We start from the raw sequence: 17,452 nt of genomic DNA, 5'->3' as shown, positions 1-17,452 counted from the left end.
ATAATATCCTTATCGTTAATAAATATTTGTTATAATACAAATAAATACAATTTACCAAAATAAAAATATTACAAAATGATTCCACGGAATCAAAAGTTAAAGTCAAAATAAAATGAAGATGGCTTTTATTTTATATGTGGGGCTTGGCAACCTCATAAAAAGACTTTAACATTATTAATGTTGCTGTGCGTATTTGTGGCAGTACTTACTACAACAACGGCGTTTCCTATAAAAACAAATTCTCGAAAATGGAAATCGAAGAAACTAAACTAAATTCGAAAGTAGAAGTCGAATTAAAATAAAAATAATTTTGAATGTGTGGTAATCAAAATAAGTGTGTGTGTATATGGACCATAATATACACGCGTTGCGAATATGTATTGTTCATCTATGTTATGAGCATACGTTGGCTAATGCAACAACCTAAAATATACAATGTTTGTACCTGTCATCCATCAGGTTAATTTTTTTTTTCTTTAGCGTGCGTTTATTTATTTAAAATCTGTCCTAGTGGACAATAATTAAATGGTTTTGCGGGGGAACATTAGCTTAAGGGATACTATTGTACATGTATTTGTGGCGGGTTTTATATGTGTTGTCTATTGTTGTGGAAGATCGAGAGGGTGTCTCCTCATGAGACGTCTGCTTGTTTGGCTATTGTCTAACAGGTTGGTGGCGAGGTGGTTAGGGTGGTTTTCGAGCCTTTTCAGGTATCTCTCGCTGAGCCTGGAGATTTCATCAGCGACTTGTGGGATTCCAAGTTCCCTATGTATGGCGACATTCTCGTGGTAGGGATGCGCATTACAGGCAATTCTCAAGCACCTATTCTGGAACCGCTGTATACGCAGGCGATTCGTGTGGCTTGCCGTGCCCCATAGCTGTATCCCGTAGGTCCAGATGGGCTTGAGAATTGCCTTGTACACCAGGATTTTGTGGTTCTGCCTTAGCTTGGACCCTCTCCCAATAAGCCAATGCATCTGCCTCAGACGCGCATCGGCCTGTATGCGTTTGCTGACGATGTGGGGACGCCAAGTGAGCCTGCGGTCCAGGGTAAGTCCTAGGTACTTGGGTGCGGGTGCGTTGGGAATGATGACTCCGTTTAGCGTGACCGGTGGGCAGTCTCCTCTCCTTAGTGCAAATGTTGTTTGGGTAGATTTTTCCGCGTTCACTACGATGTTCCACCTGCTGAGCCAGGGATGTAGCGCGTCCATTTGCCTTTGGATTGTTTCGGAGGCTTCTCGTGGGTCGGATGAGGAGGCGAGGAAAGCCGTGTCATCTGCATAAGTCGCTATAGTTAGGTTCCTGGAGGGGATTATGGGAAGGTCTGCGGTGTAAAGGGTGTACAGTATTGGTCCGAGCACACTGCCTTGCGGAACTCCAGCTCTGATCAGTCTGGGTAGGCTTATTGCACTTCCGCATCTGACTTGGAATGCTCTTCCCTCAGTGTAGGATTTGAGGAGGGTAAAATGGGGGCTTGGGAGGTAGGATTTGAGTTTATGGAGGAGTCCAGGATGCCAAACTCTGTCGAATGCCTGCTTCACGTCGAGCATTACAGCGCAGCAGTATTTCTTTTGCTCGAATGCCTCGAGGATCCGTTCGACTAGCCGGTGGCATTGCTCTGGTGTTCCGTGGGAGCGCCTGAAGCCAAACTGGTGATCGGGGATCAAACCAGCCTCATCCAGTACTGGCAATACTCTGCGCAAAAATACTCTTTCGAGTATTTTGGAGAGGATTGCCAGCAAACTAATCGGACGATAGGAGGCGAGATTGGCTTCAGGCTTACCAGGCTTGAGGAGGACAATAACCTCTGCTCTTTTCCACTCTTCCGGGAAGTACCCTAGCCGGAAGCAGCTGTTGTAAATGCTGGCCAGCATTTGTGTGCAGCGGGATGGGAGCATTTTTAGGGCCGCCGCATCTATACGATCCAGGCCTGGAGATTTGTTGTTCTTCAGTAGAGCAATCTCCTGCGCAACTTCCTCAGGGTCGACTGGTTCCAACGGGGGACCGGGAGAGCTTGGGCTATTGAGAAACCGGGCTGTTTCAGCATGTTCTTCGGCAGTGCAGCAGTCGAACGGAGAGAAGGCGTTGTAAAGGTGTTCGGCGAAAGCTTCTGCTCTTTCAGCATCCGAAAGGCACCAGGATCCATCTGCTTTGCGCACTGCGGAAACCTTTTTGGCTGGTCGTTTAATGTGGCGGGTGACGTTCCACAGATTGTGGTCTGGGTCCCCGGGAGAGAGTTCCTCGAGGAATCTGAGGAAGGAGTCCTGGCGTAGGCTGGAGATCTTGTCCTTCAACTCCTTTGTGGCGTGATTGAGCGCTGTTTTGTCTCTTGGATTGCGCGTCAAGAACCAAACTCTCCTGAGACGCCTCTTCTCAGTCACGAGTGCCGCAATTTCCGGGGACCAGAGGTGGAGGTCCCTGCTAGGTGTTCTCGCAGTCTTTGGTGGCGGTGGGCTTGCGAATTCCGCAGCGTTTTGCATCTGCCTGGTGAGATTCCCGATAGCTTCATCAATGTTCCTGGGTGTGTTGAGGATGGGGTTCGGATTGACGGTGGAGAGCATCCAGGACGCGAACTTGGCGGCGTCGGTATATTTTCCAGTGAGCCTTCTGAGCGGGGTTTTCCTGAGGACTGGCGTGTTGATTAGCACGTTTATTGCACAGTGGTCTGACAGGAGATCAGCATTTGTTGTGCAGCTGATCTTCGCATGCCCTATGCCTTTCGACACAGCAAAGTCCAGTAGGTCTGGAGTCTTGAGGGGATTCGTTGGCCAGTGAGTGGGCTCGCCAGTGGAGTGGCAGTCCAGTCGGTGGCGTTGCAGGTACCCAAACAGAGTTTTCCCTTTGGGGTTGTTGGCGCGCGATCCCCACCAAGAATGTTTGGCGTTATAATCTCCAGCTGCTATGAAGCGGGGCCCAAAATGCTCGAAGAACTCACTGAGGTGAGATGCTGTTATGCGGTATCTGGGGGGAAAGTAGACCGCTCCAATGTCTAAATCTCCTTGCGGGCTGACAATCCTGATGACAGGACATTGTGCCCAGTCTTGCTGAAACGCGGGCAGCTCTAGGTAATGAATACCGCTCCTGATGAGGATGGCTGCTCCACCGCGTGCTCTGCCAGAAGGATGGTCTGCATGGATGAGGTCATATCCGCTGATATTAAAGTGGGATCTGGGGGAGAAGTGGGTTTCGGCTACGAGTAGGATATCGATCTGGTGGGTCTTCAGATGGTGCTCGACTATGGCCTTGCTGTTCTGCAGGCCGTTCGCATTCCAGACGACTAGGTGGAGCTTTAGTTGCATGACTTGCTGTTGAGAATGGTGGCCACCAGCTGTGTCATCTGGGTGAACATGCGCTCCATCATCCTTTCCATCATTCCTTCCATGCGAGCGAACATCGCTTCTATCTGACCGGAGTGTGGGGTTTCTGTTTGGGTTTGGACTGGGGTTGTGGGATTCTGCGGTGCTGCGTGCACTCCGTTGAGGGCGTCTCGGTAGCTCCTGCCAGAGGTGACGTTTGGTGATGCCACGGGCGGCGCCTTGTTAGCATTAGCGACGGGCCTTGTTTTCGGAGCAGCGAGTGCTTTGGCCCTTTTGTATGCAGGGCATCCCTTGAAAGACGCAGGATGGTCCGCCTGGCAGTGGAAGCAGCACGCTTTGTCGTCCTCCCTCTTCTCACATGCCCTCGATTCGTGAGGGCCTCCACACTTTACACATCGGTATTCCAGGAAGCAGTAACGCTGTGTATGACCGAATCCTTGGCACCTGAAGCATTGAGGCACGTCGTTGAACTTCTGCGGCGGTTCAATGGTTACTACCGACCTGCAGATCCGCTTGACTTGGTAGACGTCTTTGTTGTTGCTGGAAGGCTCCAGGTTGGCGAAGAATATTCCCAGCGGTTCTTTAGTTCTTCTGCCAATGGGATTGTGCAGATCTCTAACAGCGTGCCCTTGTCTGCGAAGGTCTTCAATGATTTCCTCACGATCGGTGGAGTGGTGGAGTCCTTTGATGACAACCTTGTATGCACGTTCATCTTTCGGCTGGAAAGTCCGATGCCTCTTGTTTTGGGCCACAAGTTGGAGACGCAGAGCTGTATAGGACTCTTTGTCCGGCATCATGACACGTACGTTGTTGCCATTCACGGTCTTGTAGGTAAAATTGTTCTTCGGGCCTACAAGAGTCGTGATCATCTTGACGAGTGCCGAGATGTTGGTCACATCGGGGATAAAAATCGGAGGTGGCTTGATGGTCTTCGGGGTGGGCTTTGGTTTCTCGGGGGTCTTGGGCTTGGAATCGTCTTTAGGTCCGGGTTCGTCATCAGAGCTCTCTTGGTCGTACTCGTCTTCTTCGGTCGAGAGTAAAGCGAAGGCGTTGTTGGCGAGCTTCTTGCGCAGAGCTGCGCTAGTGCTTGGCTTATCTTCCAGCTCCTCTCCCTGTGCTTTCTTTGCCGGTTTTCGCTTTATCTCGCCCGGCTCTGTATGCGAGGTGCTTCCCTCGCTGCTGGAGCTGCTCTTGCGTGTTCTCAGAGCCTTTTTGCGTGGTGTTGTTCCAAGCTTGTGGGTGCGCGGGGGGGCCTGCCAGTCCATCTTCTCCAAAGTTGATAAGGAGTGAGGAGGGGGGGGGGGGGGGAAGCTGGGCACCGTAAGCCGGTGAGCCAGGCAGCACGTGGCTGCTGCTTTGCAATTATACCGCTGCTTCGAGCACTGGGTTTTTTGCGCTGATAACACGCACACTCGGGTGTGCGATGGTGTTAGTGCGAACTACCGTTAGGTACGTTGGCTGGGCCAATCAAAACGCGCGACAAGATCACGCGACGCGAAGTGGCTGGGCACAAGTAACGGGACTTACAACTGTGAACAATTTGCTAACAATTTGCTAACAATTTGCTGTCGATCCGCAGGCACGTCTGCACTCGTCGAGTGTTCGATCGCGACTAATCAGGTTAATGTTTTATATAAATTTTGCAGTATGTGTCACCCAAAATAGCAAACCATAACCAGATTATTATGATACATAATGCTTATATGAAACTAAGACATTTCGCAACATTTATTTTAGGTATAAAAATAAATTTATTGAAGGAATTGATATATGCCAGTAAAATGGTGTATTTTTAATTTCTTTCAATAAAAACAATATTGACATTATATAAAATTGAATTATAAAACTCTAAGCGGTGGATCACTCGGCTCATGGGTCGATGAAGAACGCAGCAAACTGTGCGTCATCGTGTGAACTGCAGGACACATGAACATCGACATTTTGAACGCATATCGCAGTCCATGCTGTTATGTACTTTAATTAATTTTATAGTGCTGCTTGGACTACATATGGTTGAGGGTTGTAAGACTATGCTAATTAAGTTGTTTATAAATTTTTTATAAGCATATGGTATATTATTGGATTAAATAATGATTTTATTCATAATATTAAAAAAGAAATGAAAAACATTATCTCACATTTGAATGTGAAAAACGAAGAGAAATATTTTCTTTTTCAATCAAATAATACTGAGAAATGTCTAGCATAAAAAATTGAAATATTTTTCATCTAGAATTGTCTCTTATTAATGATTCGGAAAAAGAAAAATCTTGGTTTTGTTATTATTCTTCGTTGGTTCGTTAAATGGATAAAAATGACTTTGCTTACAAGAACTATTGGAACTATTTATAACGAATTTAATTGATTGTTTTATCATTTATATATAAAGAATTTATGGCAAAATATAGTTATATATACAACCTCAACTCATATGGGACTACCCCCTGAATTTAAGCATATTAATTAGGGGAGGAAAAGAAACTAACAAGGATTTTCTTAGTAGCGGCGAGCGAAAAGAAAACAGTTCAGCACTAAGTCACTTTGTCTATATGGCAAATGTGAGATGCAGTGTATGGAGCGTCAATATTCTAGTATGAGAAATTAATGATTTAAGTCCTTCTTAAATGAGGCCATTTACCCATAGAGGGTGCCAGGCCCGTATAACGTTAATGATTGCTAGATGATGTTTCCAAAGAGTCGTGTTGCTTGATAGTGCAGCACTAAGTGGGTGGTAAACTCCATCTAAAACTAAATATAACCATGAGACCGATAGTAAACAAGTACCGTGAGGGAAAGTTGAAAAGAACTCTGAATAGAGAGTTAAACAGTACGTGAAACTGCTTAGAGGTTAAGCCCGATGAACCTGAATATCCGTTATGGAAAATTCATCATTAAAATTGTAATATTTAAATAATATTATTAAGAATAATGTGCATTTTTTCCATATAAGGACATTGTAATCTATTAGCATATCCCAAATTTATCATAAAATATAACTTATAGTTTATTCCAATTAAATTGCTTGCATTTTAACACAGAATAAATGTTATTAATTTGATAAAGTGCTGATAGATTTATATTATTACAGAGCGTTAATTTTTCGGAATTATATAATGGCATAATTATCATTGATTTTTGTGTTTATTATATGCTCTTGTATGATTAACAATGCGAAAGATTCAGGATACCTTCGGGACCCGTCTTGAAACACGGACCAAGGAGTCTAACATATGTGCAAGTTATTGGGATGTAAACCTAATAGCGTAATTAACTTGACTAATAATGGGATTAGTTTTTTAGCTATTTATAGCTAATTAACACAATCCCGGGGCGTTCTATATAGTTATGTATAATGTATATTTATATTATTTATGCCTCTAACTGGAACGTACCTTGAGCATATATGCTGTGACCCGAAAGATGGTGAACTATACTTGATCAGGTTGAAGTCAGGGGAAACCCTGATGGAAGACCGAAACAGTTCTGACGTGCAAATCGATTGTCAGAATTGAGTATAGGGGCGAAAGACCAATCGAACCATCTAGTAGCTGGTTCCTTCCGAAGTTTCCCTCAGGATAGCTGGTGCATTTTAATATTATATAAAATAATCTTATCTGGTAAAGCGAATGATTAGAGGCCTTAGGGTCGAAACGATCTTAACCTATTCTCAAACTTTAAATGGGTAAGAACCTTAACTTTCTTGATATGAAGTTCAAGGTTATGATATAATGTGCCCAGTGGGCCACTTTTGGTAAGCAGAACTGGCGCTGTGGGATGAACCAAACGTAATGTTACGGTGCCCAAATTAACAACTCATGCAGATACCATGAAAGGCGTTGGTTGCTTAAAACAGCAGGACGGTGATCATGGAAGTCGAAATCCGCTAAGGAGTGTGTAACAACTCACCTGCCGAAGCAACTAGCCCTTAAAATGGATGGCGCTTAAGTTGTATACCTATACATTACCGCTAAAGTAGATGATTTATATTACTTGTGATATAAATTTTGAAACTTTAGTGAGTAGGAAGGTACAATGGTATGCGTAGAAGTGTTTGGCGTAAGCCTGCATGGAGCTGCCATTGGTACAGATCTTGGTGGTAGTAGCAAATAATCGAATGAGACCTTGGAGGACTGAAGTGGAGAAGGGTTTCGTGTGAACAGTGGTTGATCACGAGTTAGTCGGTCCTAAGTTCAAGGCGAAAGCCGAAAATTTTCAAGTAAAACAAAAATGCCTAACTATATAAACAAAGCGAATATAATACACTTGAATAATTTTGAACGAAAGGGAATACGGTTCCAATTCCGTAACCTGTTGAGTATCCGTTTGTTATTAAATATGGGCCTCGTGCTCATCCTGGCAACAGGAACGACCATAAAGAAGTCGTCGAGAGATATCGGAAGAGTTTTCTTTTCTGTTTTATAGCCGTACTACCATGGAAGTCTTTCGCAGAGAGATATGGTAGATGGGCTAGAAGAGCATGACATATACTGTTGTGTCGATATTTTCTCCTCGGACCTTGAAAATTTATGGTGGGGACACGCAAACTTCTCAACAGGCCGTACCAATATCCGCAGCTGGTCTCCAAGGTGAAGAGTCTCTAGTCGATAGAATAATGTAGGTAAGGGAAGTCGGCAAATTAGATCCGTAACTTCGGGATAAGGATTGGCTCTGAAGATTGAGATAGTCGGGCTTGATTGGGAAACAATAACATGGTTTATGTGCTCGTTCTGGGTAAATAGAGTTTCTAGCATTTATGTTAGTTACTTGTTCCCCGGATAGTTTAGTTACGTAGCCAATTGTGGAACTTTCTTGCTAAAATTTTTAAGAATACTATTTGGGTTAAACCAATTAGTTCTTATCAATTATAACGATTATCAATTAACAATCAATTCAGAACTGGCACGGACTTGGGGAATCCGACTGTCTAATTAAAACAAAGCATTGTGATGGCCCTAGCGGGTGTTGACACAATGTGATTTCTGCCCAGTGCTCTGAATGTCAAAGTGAAGAAATTCAAGTAAGCGCGGGTCAACGGCGGGAGTAACTATGACTCTCTTAAGGTAGCCAAATGCCTCGTCATCTAATTAGTGACGCGCATGAATGGATTAACGAGATTCCTACTGTCCCTATCTACTATCTAGCGAAACCACAGCCAAGGGAACGGGCTTGGAATAATTAGCGGGGAAAGAAGACCCTTTTGAGCTTGACTCTAATCTGGCAGTGTAAGGAGACATAAGAGGTGTAGAATAAGTGGGAGATATTAGACCTCGGTTTGGTATCGTCAATGAAATACCACTACTCTTATTGTTTCCTTACTTACTTGATTAAATGGAACGTGTATCATTTCCTAGCCATTATACGGATATATTTATTATATCTTATGGTATTGGGTTTTGATGCAAGCTTCTTGATCAAAGTATCACGAGTTTGTTATATAATCGCAAACAAATTCTTTAATAAAACGATGCATTTATGTATTTTTGATTTGAAAATTTGGTATAACTCCAATTACTCAGGTATGATCCAATTCAAGGACATTGCCAGGTAGGGAGTTTGACTGGGGCGGTACATCTCTCAAATAATAACGGAGGTGTCCCAAGGCCAGCTCAGTGCGGACAGAAACCACACATAGAGCAAAAGGGCAAATGCTGACTTGATCTCGGTGTTCAGTACACACAGGGACAGCAAAAGCTCGGCCTATCGATCCTTTTGGTTTAAAGAGTTTTTAACAAGAGGTGTCAGAAAAGTTACCATAGGGATAACTGGCTTGTGGCGGCCAAGCGTTCATAGCGACGTCGCTTTTTGATCCTTCGATGTCGGCTCTTCCTATCATTGTGAAGCAAAATTCACCAAGCGTTGGATTGTTCACCCATGCAAGGGAACGTGAGCTGGGTTTAGACCGTCGTGAGACAGGTTAGTTTTACCCTACTAATGACAAAACGTTGTTGCGACAGCATTCCTGCGTAGTACGAGAGGAACCGCAGGTACGGACCAATGGCACAATACTTGTTCGAGCGAACAGTGGTATGACGCTACGTCCGTTGGATTATGCCTGAACGCCTCTAAGGTCGTATCCGTGCTGGACTGCAATGATAAATAAGGGGCAATTTGCATTGTATGGCTTCTAAACCATTTAAAGTTTATAATTTATTTTATAAACGACAATGGATGTGATGCCAATGTAATTTGTAACATAGTAAATTAGGAGGATCTTCGATCACCTGATGCCGCGCTAGTTACATATAAAAGCATTATTTAATACAATGACAAAGCCTAGAATCAATTGTAAACGACTTTTGTAACAGGCAAGGTGTTGTAAGTGGTTGAGCAGCTGCCATACTGCGATCCACTGAAGCTTATCCTTTGCTTGATGATTCGATAAATAAATGATTTTTTCCTGTAGCCAAACACCTCGTCATCAATTTAGTGACGCATATGATATTGTCCCTATCATATAATTAATATAAAGACTTTAATGGATTGTGTCAAGTTGCCAAACACCTCGTCATCAATTTAGTGACGCATATGATATTGTCCCTATCATATAATTAATATAAAGACTTTAATGAATTGTGTCAAGTTGCCAAACACCTCGTCATCAATTTAGTGACGCATATGATATTGTCCCTATCATATAATTTTTGATATAAAGACTTTAAAGAATTGTATCAAGTTGCCAAACACCTCGTCATCAATTTAGTGACGCATATGATATTGTCCCTATCATATAATTAATATACAGACTTTAATGAATTGTGTCAAGTTGCCAAACACCTCGTCATCAATTTAGTGACGCATATGATATTGTCCTTATCATATAATTTTTGATATAAAGACTTTAAAGAATTGAATCAAGTTGCCAAACACCTCGTCATCAATTTAGTGACGCATATGATATTGTCCCTATCATATAATTAATATAAAGACTTTAATGGATTGTGTCAAGTTGCCAAACACCTCGTCATCAATTTAGTGACGCATATGATATTGTCCCTATCATATAATTAATATAAAGACTTTAATGAATTGTGTCAAGTTGCCAAACACCTCGTCATCAATTTAGTGACGCATATGATATTGTCCTTATCATATAATTTTTGATATAAAGACTTTAAAGAATTGTATCAAGTTGCCAAACACCTCGTCATCAATTTAGTGACGCATATGATATTGTCCCTATCATATAATTAATATAAAGACTTTAATGGATTGTGTCAAGTTGCCAAACACCTCGTCATCAATTTAGTGACGCATATGATATTGTCCTTATCATATAATTTTTGATATAAAGACTTTAAAGAATTGTATCAAGTTGCCAAACACCTCGTCATCAATTTAGTGACGCATATGATATTGTCCCTATCATATAATTAATATACAGACTTTAATGAATTGTGTCAAGTTGCCAAACACCTCGTCATCAATTTAGTGACGCATATGATATTGTCCCTATCATATAATTTTTGATATATAGACTTTAAAGAATTGTATCAAGTTGCCAAACACCTCGTCATCAATTTAGTGACGCATATGATATTGTCCCTATCATATAATTAATATAAAGACTTTAATGGATTGTGTCAAGTTGCCAAACACCTCGTCATCAATTTAGTGACGCATATGATATTGTCCTTATTATATAATTTTTGATATAAAGACTTTAAAGAATTGTATCAAGTTGCCAAACACCTCGTCATCAATTTAGTGACGCATATGATATTGTCCCTATCATATAATTAATATACAGACTCTAATGAATTGTGTCAAGTTGCCAAACACCTCGTCATCAATTTAGTGACGCATATGATATTGTCCCTATCATATAATTTTTGATATAAAGACTTTAAAGAATTGTATCAAGTTGCCAAACACCTCGTCATCAATTTAGTGACGCATATGATATTGTCCCTTTCATATAATTAATATAAAGACTTTAATGGATTGTGTCAAGTTGCCAAACACCTCGTCATCAACTACTATATTATGGTTGCGCCGACCTCTCATATTGTATTCTCTTATGTGTTCATAGGATTTTGACAATTATACGAGTAAATTAAATAATATACATATGAAAATGATTAATTATTATATGTATAAGGGAAAAAATGATGAAATATTCCCATATTATCTTAGTATTATAGAGGAAAGACCGTTGCCGACCTCTGATATTGTTCAAACTTATGTATTTATATGATTTTGGCAATTATATGAGTAAATTAAAAAATATACATATGAAAATGGTTAATTATTATATGTATATGGGAAAAAATGCTAAGATATTCCCATATTCTCTTAGTATTATAGAGAAAAGCCATTTAAGTGAGAGGGTATAGTAGTGTAAACGACCGGAATTACGACAGAGGGTTCAAAAACTACTATAGGTAGGCAGTGGTTGCCGACCTCTCATATTGTTCAAAACTTATGTATTCATATGATTTTGGCAATTGTATGAGTAAATTAAATAATATACATATGAAAATGATTAATTATTATATGTATAAGGGAAAAAATGCTGAAATATTCCCACATTCTCTTAGTATTATAGAGAAAATCCATTATAGTGAGAGGGTATAGTAGTGTAAACGACCGGAATTACGACAGAGGGTTCAAAAACTACTATAGGTAGGCAGTGGTTGCCGACCTCTCATATTGTTCAAAACTTATGTATTCATATGAATTTGGCAATTATATGAGTAAATTAAATAATATACATATGAAAATGATTAATTATTATATGTATAAGGGAAAAAATGCTGAAATATTCCCACATTCTCTTAGTATTATAGAGAAAATCCATTATAGTGAGAGGGTATAGTAGTGTAAACGACCGGAATTACGACAGAGGGTTCAAAAACTACTATAGGTAGGCAGTGGTTGCCGACCTCTCATATTGTTCAAAACTTATGTATTCATATGATTTTTGGCAATTATATGATTAAATTAAATAATATACATATGAAAATGGTTAATTATTATATGTATATGGGAAAAAATGCAGAGATATTCCCATATTCTCTTAGTATTATAGAGAAAAGCCATTTAAGTGAGAGGGTATAGTAGTGTAAACGACCGGAATTACGACAGAGGGTTCAAAACTACTATAGGTAGGCAGTGGTTGCCGACCTCTCATATTGTTCAAAACTTATGTATTCATATGATTTTGGCAATTGTATGAGTAAATTAAATAATATACATACGAAAATGATTAATTATTATATGTATATGGGAAAAAATGCAGAGATATTCCCATATTCTCTTAGTATTATAGAGAAAAGCCATTTAAGTGAGAGGGTATAGTAGTGTAAACCACCGGAATTACGACAGAGGGTTCAAAAACTACTATAGGTAGGCAGTGGTTGCCGACCTCTCATATTGTTCAAAACTTATGTATTCATATGATTTTGGCAATTGTATGAGTAAATTAAATAATATACATATGAAAATGATTAATTATTATATGTATAAGGGAAAAAATGCTGAAATATTCCCACATTCTCTTAGTATTATAGAGAAAATCCATTATAGTGAGAGGGTATAGTAGTGTAAACGACCGGAATTACGACAGAGGGTTCAAAAACTACTATAGGTAGGCAGTGGTTGCCGACCTCTCATATTGTTCAAAACTTATGTATTCATATGATTTTGGCAATTATATGATTAAATTAAATAATATACATATGAAAATGGTTAATTATTATATGTATATGGGAAAAAATGCTGAGATATTCCCATATTCTCTTAGTATTATAGAGAAAAGCCATTTAAGTGAGAGGGTATAGTAGTGTAAACGACCGGAATTACGACAGAGGGTTCAAAAACTACTATAGGTAGGCAGTGGTTGCCGACCTCTCATATTGTTCAAAACTTATGTATTCATATGATTTTGGCAATTGTATGAGTAAATTAAATAATATACATATGAAAATGATTAATTATTATATGTATAAGGGAAAAAATGCTGAAATATTCCCACATTCTCTTAGTATTATAGAGAAAATCCATTATAGTGAGAGGGTATAGTAGTGTAAACGACCGGAATTACGACAGAGGGTTCAAAAACTACTATAGGTAGGCAGTGGTTGCCGACCTCTCATATTGTTCAAAACTTATGTATTCATATGATTTTGGCAATTATATGATTAAATTAAATAATATACATATGAAAATGGTTAATTATTATATGTATATGGGAAAAAATGCTGAGATATTCCCATATTCTCTTAGTATTATAGAGAAAAGCCATTATAGTGAGAGGGTATAGTAGTGTAAACGACCGGAATTACGACAGAGGGTTCAAAAACTACTATAGGTAGGCAGTGGTTGCCGACCTCTCATATTGTTCAAAACTTATGTATTCATATGAATTGGCAATTATATGAGTAAATTAAATAATAAACATATAAAATTAATATTTATTATATGTATAAAAAAAAAATAATCATATTATATATGAATAATGGAAAAAAAATGAAATGTTCCTATAATCTCTTAATATATAAGAGAATAGACCGTATGTTGGTGGCAAACGGAATTGAAAATACCCGCTTTGAGGACAGCGGGTTCAAAAACTACTATAGGTAGGCAGTGGTTGCCGACCTCCCGCATTATTCGAAATATTTATTTCGGATTATGTTTATATTGGTTACATAAAATAAAGTATATTATTATCCGTACAAATTTGTTCTCAGTTCTATAGAACACGAGACTTGGCTCCGCGGATAATAGGAATATACGCTTTTTAGATAATATCGTTGAAACAAAAGTCAAGTTTCTATTATATATAGAATAACAAATCGTTTCCATATATTATCGTTAATTTTTGGAGGCAGGCAAATATTAATTTATTACCTGCCGTATAGTTGGATTATTATATCGTTACGGTATAATACAAATATGGATTCTTATGAAAGAAATATAAAATTATATATTAAATGTGGAAATATTATCATATGCGCTTGGTTTTATGTTATATATTACCAGAGAGATATATGAAAAGAGATAAATTTTAAATTTATCTTCAAAATGCAAATGATTTAACTTAATATTTATATTGGTTAAACAAAAATTGTACATGTGTGGATACAATAATTATGTATGTTGGAAATAAAATGATATTTTATAATGAAATATGTATATATAAAAAGATAAAATTATAGAAACATATATATTACAATAATTATATGAAATTCTTGTTATATTGGTAAAACAGTATAAATTAAAAATGAAAATATGGATTACGAATGCTATATAAAAATGGCCGTAATCGAATAGATTTTTACTTATATTTATATATTTAAAATTTTTACCCAAAGGCGAAATATTGAATTTTATTCAATATAATAAAAATCATGGAATTATATAAAGTGAAAAATCTATATATCTATTATATTGCTTATTTCGATTCAAAAAATATGAATGGAATATGAAGGAAAAACCATTATTCTGGTTGATCCTGCCAGTAGTTATATGCTTGTCTCAAGATTAAGCCATGCATGTCTAAGTACACACGAATTAAAAGTGAAACCGCAAAAGGCTCATTATATCAGTTATGGTTCCTTAGATCGTTAACAGTTACTTGGATAACTGTGGTAATTCTAGAGCTAATACATGCAATTAAAACATGAACCTTATGGGACATGTGCTTTTATTAGGCTAAAACCAAGCGATCGCAAGATCGTTATATTGGTTGAACTCTAGATAACATGCAGATCGTATGGTCTTGTACCGACGACAGATCTTTCAAATGTCTGCCCTATCAACTTTTGATGGTAGTATCTAGGACTACCATGGTTGCAACGGGTAACGGGGAATCAGGGTTCGATTCCGGAGAGGGAGCCTGAGAAACGGCTACCACATCTAAGGAAGGCAGCAGGCGCGTAAATTACCCACTCCCAGCTCGGGGAGGTAGTGACGAAAAATAACAATACAGGACTCATATCCGAGGCCCTGTAATTGGAATGAGTACACTTTAAATCCTTTAACAAGGACCAATTGGAGGGCAAGTCTGGTGCCAGCAGCCGCGGTAATTCCAGCTCCAATAGCGTATATTAAAGTTGTTGCGGTTAAAACGTTCGTAGTTGAACTTGTGCTTCATACGGGTAGTACAACTTACAATTGTGGTTAGTACTATACCTTTATGTATGTAAGCGTATTACCGGTGGAGTTCTTATATGTGATTTAAATACTTGTATTTTTTCATATGTTTCCTCCTATTAAAAACCTGCACTAGTGCTCTTAAACGAGTGTTATTGTGGGCCGGTACTATTACTTTGAACAAATTAGAGTGCTTAAAGCAGGCTTCAAATGCCTGAATATTCTGTGCATGGGATAATGAAATAAGACCTCTGTTCTGCTTTCATTGGTTTTCAGATCAAGAGGTAATGATTAATAGAAGCAGTTTGGGGGCATTAGTATTACGACGCGAGAGGTGAAATTCTTGGACCGTCGTAAGACTAACTTAAGCGAAAGCATTTGCCAAGATGTTTTCATTAATCAAGAACGAAAGTTAGAGGTTCGAAGGCGATCAGATACGCCCTAGTTCTAACCATAAACGATGCCAGCTAGCAATTGGGTGTAGCTACTTTTATGGCTCTCTCAGTCGCTTCCCGGGAAACCAAAGCTTTTGGGCTCCGGGGGAAGTATGGTTGCAAGCTGAAACTTAAAGGAATTGACGGAAGGGCACCACCAAGGAGTGGAGCCTGCGGCTTAATTTGACTCAACACGGGAAAACTTACCAGGTCCGAACATAAGTGTGTAAGACAGATTGATAGCTCTTTCTCGAATCTATGGGTGGTGGTGCATGCCGTTCTTAGTTCGTGGAGTGATTTGTCTGGTTAATTCCGATAACGAACGAGACTCAAATATATTAAATAGATATCTTCAGGATTATGGTGCTGAAGCTTATGTAGCCTTCATTCATGGTGGCAGTAAAATGTTTATTGTGTTTGAATGTGTTTATGTAAGTGGAGCCGTACTGTTGGTTTGTCCATTATAAGGACACTAGCTTCTTAAATGGACAAATTGCGTCTAGCAATAATGAGATTGAGCAATAACAGGTCTGTGATGCCCTTAGATGTCCTGGGCTGCACGCGCGCTACAATGAAAGTATCAACGTGTATTTCCTAGACCGAGAGGTCCGGGTAAACCGCTGAACCACTTTCATGCTTGGGATTGTGAACTGAAACTGTTCACATGAACTTGGAATTCCCAGTAAGTGTGAGTCATTAACTCGCATTGATTACGTCCTGCCCTTTGTACACACCGCCCGTCGCTACTACCGATTGAATTATTTAGTGAGGTCTCCGGACGTGATCACTGTGACGCCTTGCGTGTTACGGTTGTTTCGCAAAAGTTGACCGAACTTGATTATTTAGAGGAAGTAAAAGTCGTAACAAGGTTTCCGTAGGTGAACCTGCGGAAGGATCATTATTGTATAATATCCTTATCGTTAATAAATATTTGTTGCGGAAGGATCATTATTGTATAATATCCTTATCGTTAATAAATATTTGTTATAATACAAATAAATACAATTTACCAAAATAAAATATTACAAAATGATTCCACGGAATCAAAAGTTAAAGTCAAAATAAAATGAAGATGGCTTTTATTTTATATGTGGGGCTTGGCAACCTCATAAAAAGACTTTAACATTATTAATGTTGCTGTGCGTATTTGTGGCAGTACTTACTACAACAACGGCGTTTTCCTATAAAAACAAATTCTCGAAAATGGAAATCGAAGAAACTAAACTAAATTCGAAAGTAGAAGTCGAATTAAAATAAAAATAATTTTGAATGTGTGGTAATCAAATAAGTGTGTGTGTATATGGACCATAATATACACGCGTTGCGAATATGTATTGTTCATCTATGTTATGAGCATACGTTGGCTAATGCAACAACCTAAAATATACAATGTTTGTACCTGTCATCCATCAGGTTAATGTTTTATATAAATTTTGCAGTATGTGTCACCCAAAATAGCAAACCATAACCAGATTATTATGATACATAATGCTTATATGAAACTAAGACATTTCGCAACATTTATTTTAGGTATAAAATAAATTTATTGAAGGAATTGATATATGCCAGTAAAATGGTGTATTTTTAATTTCTTTCAAATAAAACAAT

General features: G+C 38.9%; 3 non-coding genes across 3 annotated transcripts; all 3 read left to right on the top strand.

The window, feature by feature from the left end:
* Positions 1–5,161: 5,161 nt before the first annotated feature.
* On the top strand, positions 5,162–5,340 carry LOC116803244. The gene has a single exon (XR_004363495.1). It is a non-coding gene; the product is annotated as a 5.8S ribosomal RNA (ribosomal RNA).
* Positions 5,341–5,734: 394 nt separating this feature from the next.
* On the top strand, positions 5,735–9,696 carry LOC116803245. Its single transcript, XR_004363496.1, has one exon. It is a non-coding gene; the product is annotated as a large subunit ribosomal RNA (ribosomal RNA).
* Positions 9,697–14,756: 5,060 nt separating this feature from the next.
* LOC116803250 lies at positions 14,757–16,745 on the top strand. Its single transcript, XR_004363500.1, has one exon. It is a non-coding gene; the product is annotated as a small subunit ribosomal RNA (ribosomal RNA).
* The last annotated feature ends 707 nt before the right edge of the window (positions 16,746–17,452 follow it).

Source organism: Drosophila sechellia, unplaced genomic scaffold (genome assembly GCF_004382195.2).
Source record: "Drosophila sechellia strain sech25 unplaced genomic scaffold, ASM438219v1 U_36, whole genome shotgun sequence".
Taxonomy (NCBI): Eukaryota; Metazoa; Arthropoda; class Insecta; order Diptera; family Drosophilidae; genus Drosophila; species Drosophila sechellia.
Note: the sequence above shows the minus strand (reverse complement) of the source record. Positions and strands in the feature narration are given on the sequence as shown.